The sequence below is a fragment of the Myotis brandtii genome, unplaced genomic scaffold (assembly GCF_000412655.1).
Source record: "Myotis brandtii unplaced genomic scaffold, ASM41265v1 scaffold49, whole genome shotgun sequence".
NCBI lineage: Eukaryota > Metazoa > Chordata > Mammalia > Chiroptera > Vespertilionidae > Myotis > Myotis brandtii.
The window spans coordinates 1,748,395-1,754,527 of NW_005368707.1; the positions used below are offsets into that span (position 1 = coordinate 1,748,395).

General features: G+C 40.5%; 1 long non-coding RNA gene across 1 annotated transcript; it reads right to left on the minus strand.

The window, feature by feature from the left end:
* Positions 1-3,817: 3,817 nt before the first annotated feature.
* LOC106727861 lies at positions 3,818-4,544 on the minus strand. Its single transcript, XR_001364110.1, has 2 exons — positions 4,161-4,544; positions 3,818-4,107 (listed from the first exon to the last, which is right to left on the minus strand). It is a non-coding gene; the product is annotated as an uncharacterized LOC106727861 (long non-coding RNA).
* Positions 4,545-6,133: the final 1,589 nt, after the last annotated feature.

Below are 6,133 nucleotides of genomic sequence, written 5' to 3' on the forward strand. Positions count from 1 at the left end.
AACTAAAAATCCAGAAGGAAATTAGAGACCTCTGATTAATCAAGAAACAGTCCACAAATTGTAGGTACATTATTTATAAAAGCCCTTTAGGTCTTCTCTTAGAAACCACTTGTTTTTTTTATACATAATTCTTCTATCAATACTGGTTATATAGGATACAAATCCAAACATAGCTAAGTAAAAGTGAACAACTTCTAATTAAAAAAATAATCTAAGCTATAAAGTCCAAATTAATATATTCCATCTGAAATGGACAGGACATATAATTCACAGCATAAAGAGCTGAGCAAGTGAAGAGAAAATGATTTAGAAAATAAAGGCCTATTGGTAGGATAGCTCTGCAGTATATGGACATTCAGTGCTGAGGTCAGAGCCCGTCAACCGTCTACACCTGAGATGGAATCCATACAAAGAGGTGCTCAGAGGTAAAGCTCGGGAAGATCAAAGCAATTGGGATGTCTTGGAGAGCAATGCCCACTGAATTGTGGGTGTTGAGGAGTGAATAGGCAGTGAAAGAAGTAGGTGATAGCAAGAGGTCAAGGAGAGCTTTATTTAGGATGAAGGAAACTTGAGCATGTTTTCAAAACGAGGAGAAAGAGCCAGGAGAAAGGCAGAAACTGGAAGTAAGAGCAATGGGGAACAATTGTGTGGGCAGAGCAGGGAGGGATAGCATGAAAAGCACAAAGGAACAGACCAGCCTTGGAAGACCACCTCTATCTCTGGGAAGCCTTCTTCAAATCCCCATCTGACTTTATTCCTCCCAACTTGGTGGTTCTGCAAGGGAGTCATTTAGAAGAGTGCTACTCAAAGGCGGTCCTCGGACCAGAGGGATCAGATTCACCTGGGGGCTTGGTTGCTGCTATCTGGTTCTACCAGGTCTACTGCATCAGAACAGGATCACAGGTGATGCCTACTGAAGTTTGAGAAGCAATGGTTTAAAGCAGTGGCTACAAATATGAGCATTGAAGGTAGATATATCTAGGTTCAAATCCAGCTCTACCCTGACACCATGGCATGAGCCCTTGGGAAAGTGTCTCTAAACCTGAGTTTTGTCCTCTGTAGATTGGAAATAATGATAGTAATATTTCTCAGGTGCCACTGTAAAAAATTAAATAAGATAATGTAGGTAGAGAGCTTGGCATTGAGCTTGGAATATAGTAATAATAGATGGCATGTTATTATTGTTCATCGCTTCCAGCCTACTTGTATAATAGCTTCGTCATGTTTATGTCTGAACCCATGCTGGGAGGGGGTTCACCAAGGACAGGGAACACACTTCAGTTGTGTTCATCTTAAGGCATCCAACCTGGAGATGTGCACACAGGTGTGCAATAATGAAGCACTTAACCTGCTGAAATGAATCCAGTACTGTGACCTGAGTAAATCGACTATCCCAAAGCAAATATTAAAGCTCTTTCTTTGACTATACTGACATAAAAGCCTGTTAGAAATAGGTTTAGAACTTGTTTGGGATTAAAGGCTCAACTTTCAGAAGAGAGTAATAAAGTTATGAGGCGAAGTATATTCCTCTTCCAAAACCTCCCAAAACAGGAGTACCATAAGAAAGTGAGACAGAGCTCTCTTTGAACAGACATCAAGGTGGTAGGCTTCCCTTCTGAGGTCAGCAGGGCAAACCACTCTGAGATGTTTTACGTAAAGGATAAAGTATAATGCTTGGGAAAGGTACATAAATGAAATCACACCACTAGATCAGTGGTTGGCAAACTGCAGCTCGTGAGCCACATGCGGCTCTTTGGCCCCTTGAGTGTGGCTCTTCCACAAAATACCACATGCAGGCGCGCACGTACAGTGCGATTGAAACTTCGTGGCCCATGCGCAGAAGTCGGTTTTTGGAAAGGAGATAGACGAAACAAGTATACAAGACGAGTGTGGATGGGAGAGTTGGAAGGGGTCGACCTCAGCGAACGTACCTCAATCAGATTGAGGAAGTTTTTAGCAAAGGCCAGCTTAGGAGTACCCTAATTAAGTTAATAACAATGTACCTACCTATATAGTTTAAGTTTAAAAAATTTGGCTCTCAAAAGAAATTTCAATCGTTGTACTGTTGATATTTGGCTCTGTTGACTAATGAGTTTGCCGACCACTGCACTAGATGAATTCCTTCATTTTAGGCAAAACTCCAGTAATGAAGTGGCTGATTTCATCGAATGTACCTTCATTTCCTGTGTTGGCAAAAGCACACATACATAAACCCTATCTGGCTTGTAATAGTAAGACAAATGTTTCTCTTTGCATTATTAGTTATGGGGGAAAACACAGCTTATAACACAGAACACCCACTTCTATAGTGAATAATATATAACACTGGCAAAAGCATTTTATGGAGTACAGTTAAATTTGATATGAAGAATTCACAAGTCCTTCCAATGCAATTCGGTTCAATCAACTTACATTTGTGGGACACCCGCTGGGCAGCAGGCACTGGGCTAGGTCTTGGGGTGGCAAGAAGACTGGAGCCCAGAGGCAGAAGGTCAGAGGAAGCTTCTGAGAAGATTTCATCTGCTACGACCTCCCTGACAGGCAAAGGAAGGCAGAACACTTCAGGGAGGGGTGCCAGCAAAAACAGTGGCATCAAAGACTGAAAGAGGCTCAGGAGTTGAGCTGTAGCCTTTAATCAGTGAGAAACCACAAGGCTTGTAATAGTAAGACAACATGCAGAGCAACACGCTCAGATCTTTGTGTAGGAGGGTCATTCTGAGGATGGACTGGGCAGCAGAGAACCTGGGGGCAAAAAGACCACTTAAGAGCAATGCAATCAGGGGTAAGAGACAAGGAGGCTCAGGAGGAGGTGATAGGCAGTAGCATGATTTCAGAGACAAACTTAGTGGCCTTGGTGACTATTGGGAGAGGAGTCAAGGTGACAGCATGACTTCTGCTTCAGTTACAATCAGGAGCCTCATAAGTGAGACAGAGCTCTCTTTGGGAACTGTGGGAAATTCCAGATGGGGGAATTCTCCTGGTCACAGGGAGGTCCCTGAGGTGTGTGCGTTATTATACAATCGCAGTGAGTGTCCAGAAAGCAGTGAGGAGACACTTTCTTTGCATCGAAATAATAAAAGGAGGTCCCTGGTGGCTCATCCCCACAGCTCTCTGTGAACCCATGAACCAGTGAACTTGTGCTGCCTTTTCTTTGGACATAATCCCTCAATTGTAGACTTTTTAATAACCCCAGATATTGCCAAAGAAGTTCATTCTGAATGAAATTCAAAATCTTCCAGAAATGGTGCGTCTCAAAGATCTGGTTTGTTGAATGAAGTAATGTAAGGAGGGTGCTTTAACCGAATTTCCTTTGAAAGTTATGCTCCCAGTTTCCTGAGGATTCTCTCTGCCTATCTGCGTCACCTCTCTTCTTCAGAGGAGTGACAAGGATGATCCACTCCTGGCAGGACACCCAACTGCTTGGCTCCTCAAGAGTTCTCCTGGTTTGGTGAGAAGAGGCAGCCAAAATAATCCCAGCCCACTGCTGCTTCTGCTGTCCTGGGGGACCAGAGGGTACTACCAGCATTTGGGCCAGGGCAATGCTTTGTCTTATGTGACTGTCTCACATTACAGGGCATTTACAATTCTTAACCACATTCCCTGTAAATTGTTGTGAAAACCAGAAACACCCCAAGCATTTCCAAATGCGTGTCAAAGTTGTAGTACTACCTTTGGTTAAGAAACACAGCAGTATTAACCTATGAAGCTCATTTCTATAAATATTCTGTTTTTCTACCTTATAAAAATAATTACTGCTCCTACTGGTCCATCTGATTTGGTATAAAGAAACAATCTTTTCTTTCTTTTTTTTTTTTATAATCTTTTCTTTTAAAGGAGAAATATGTAAAATAACTCTCCGATAGCTCATTGCTATTTTTTAGCAGAAGCAAATCACCAAGCTAAATTACAAACAGACCACAGGCATCTTTAGGGCTTAAAAAGTCTGATACAGCATTTTTTCTTGGATAATTCAGAAATATGGTTCAAAATCTAGAAACTAACACATTTTTTAAAATAAATTCTGGAACATCAAAGGTTCCATAAATCAAACTCGAAGAATCAGAGTACCAAGATAAAGAATTCTCAAAACAAAGATCACACAAAAAGCTCATTGGTTATTTATATTTCCAGATGTATTAATTATAGGAACAAAATAGAACCTGCCTGTCTGACATCCATCCCCATTCTTGAGATATTATCATTGAAATACTTTGTATTGTAAATACACTTTTTATTCCAAGGCTTCAAGTGCTAATATTTAGACAGAATGTAGTTACTAAATTTTATATATATCATATTATGTTATTAATATATATCATATTGTTAGTATGAACCTATCAGTACTATAAAGTAAGTTCTTTTTTTTTTTTTAAGAAAAAAAAAATCCACTCATTCCACAACCAAAAGACATGCCCTATGGTACCTATAGGAGTAATTTCCTGAGCTAGCACACCCTGGCAGAGCATGCCAGTGCCCAAAGTCAACACAGCCTCGGGAGCACGCTCAGACAGACAGCATGGAGAAACCATTGCATTTAGATTTATAGGAAGATTTTTCACTTACTTTAAATTTCTGTATAATCCTTGTTCCTCTATGTTAAAGAGGGAGGGGAGGATCACAGTGTACTTCCTTATTTTTCTAATTAAAAAATAAACAAAACAAAACACAGTATATCCACAAATTGGCTGGGGTGTCCTCAGTATTTTCTTTGGGTCTCCTCCTTTCAATGAACACTACTTTCAAATTCTAAACAAAAAGTAAAATATCCAAAGTTAAGCTAAGAAAGACTGTAAAAAAATCAAATATCACAACACAAACCAGGCAAGTGCATCTATTTGAAGTGATGATTCAGAACAGGATAAATTTAGAACGGTGCTCTCCACAAGGCATTTGGGTGCCAACTGCAGTACACAGGTGAAGGCTACATCCCAAAAGTTTCTCTGAAAAAAGATCGCCAAAATATGATTAAAAAGAATCTTCTTTTTGAAGTTGTCAGTCCCCCGGTGTCCTTGACACTCAACTTCCCCAAACTGGCCTTGGCGTGGCCATCCATTACTGGGTAAATCCACGTGAAACCTGAGGACACTCAGCCTGGGAGGACACAGTCAGAAGCAGTGGGCAACTCGCAGGGGACCGGCCTTTTATGGTCTGAACTGGAGAGCCTTGATTCCAGCTAATCTACCAAAATAGCTCTTGGAACTCAGAGAAGCCCATCAGCTGTTGCAACAGGCCTGGCCAGCAGCTACCTCAAATGCAATGAATTCGTTCACATTGTCTTTCAGCTTTTTATATAGAGAAATAAAAAAATGCAACACCCATCTATTGAACAGGCTAACAGCAGTACAGAATGGAGAGGGCACACATTTGTCTAACTCTAGTTTCTGAGTTAAAAAACAACAACACATAATCATTGATAAAGCTCAGCAGCCAACCATTCAAAAATATATATGTATGCACATGAAACAACATGCTAGAATGGCACGGGTCTATTTACAAGTTTAGAACTGTCTAGACATCTGTGGATTTCTTCCTACTTCCAATAATTGTAGAAAATGAGTCATCAGAAGAAGGAATTGTGCTAGAAATACTTTCTCTAAAACAATACAAATATTTTGTCTTAAAACCAAAGACAAAGCCCTGAACTGGTAAGATCTATCCTCAGATGGATCTCAGGTCGCTCACCTAAAAAACCAAAGGAACCTTAACTAATTAACCTTAACTAAAAACAAACAAAAATCCAAAACTAAACAACAAACAAACAAAACCTATCAAGCACAACCACTTCTTAAAAAGCTATTTGCATTTTTAGATATTAAAACTAAATTACAACCCTGCTTACAAAAATACTTACAATGGTAGGTGTCCTTATTGTTAGAAAGAATGAAAGAAAGTCTCAATTGTTCATCCTAACTTCATAATCACAAAGCCAGAGCTTCTGGGCTATAGCAAAAGCTGTGCTTCATGCCATCAGGCCTGGGTCCTATGCCTCTGGGTGTCCCTTCTCAGACCACCAGCTGCATCAGTCACCAGAGGCCTCCCAAAGAGGGATCTGAATTCCTGTTATTAATTAACCCTGCAGGACAATGCCTCCCCCTAAGCAGACAGTCCTTGAGCCAGGTGAAAAGATGGCAGA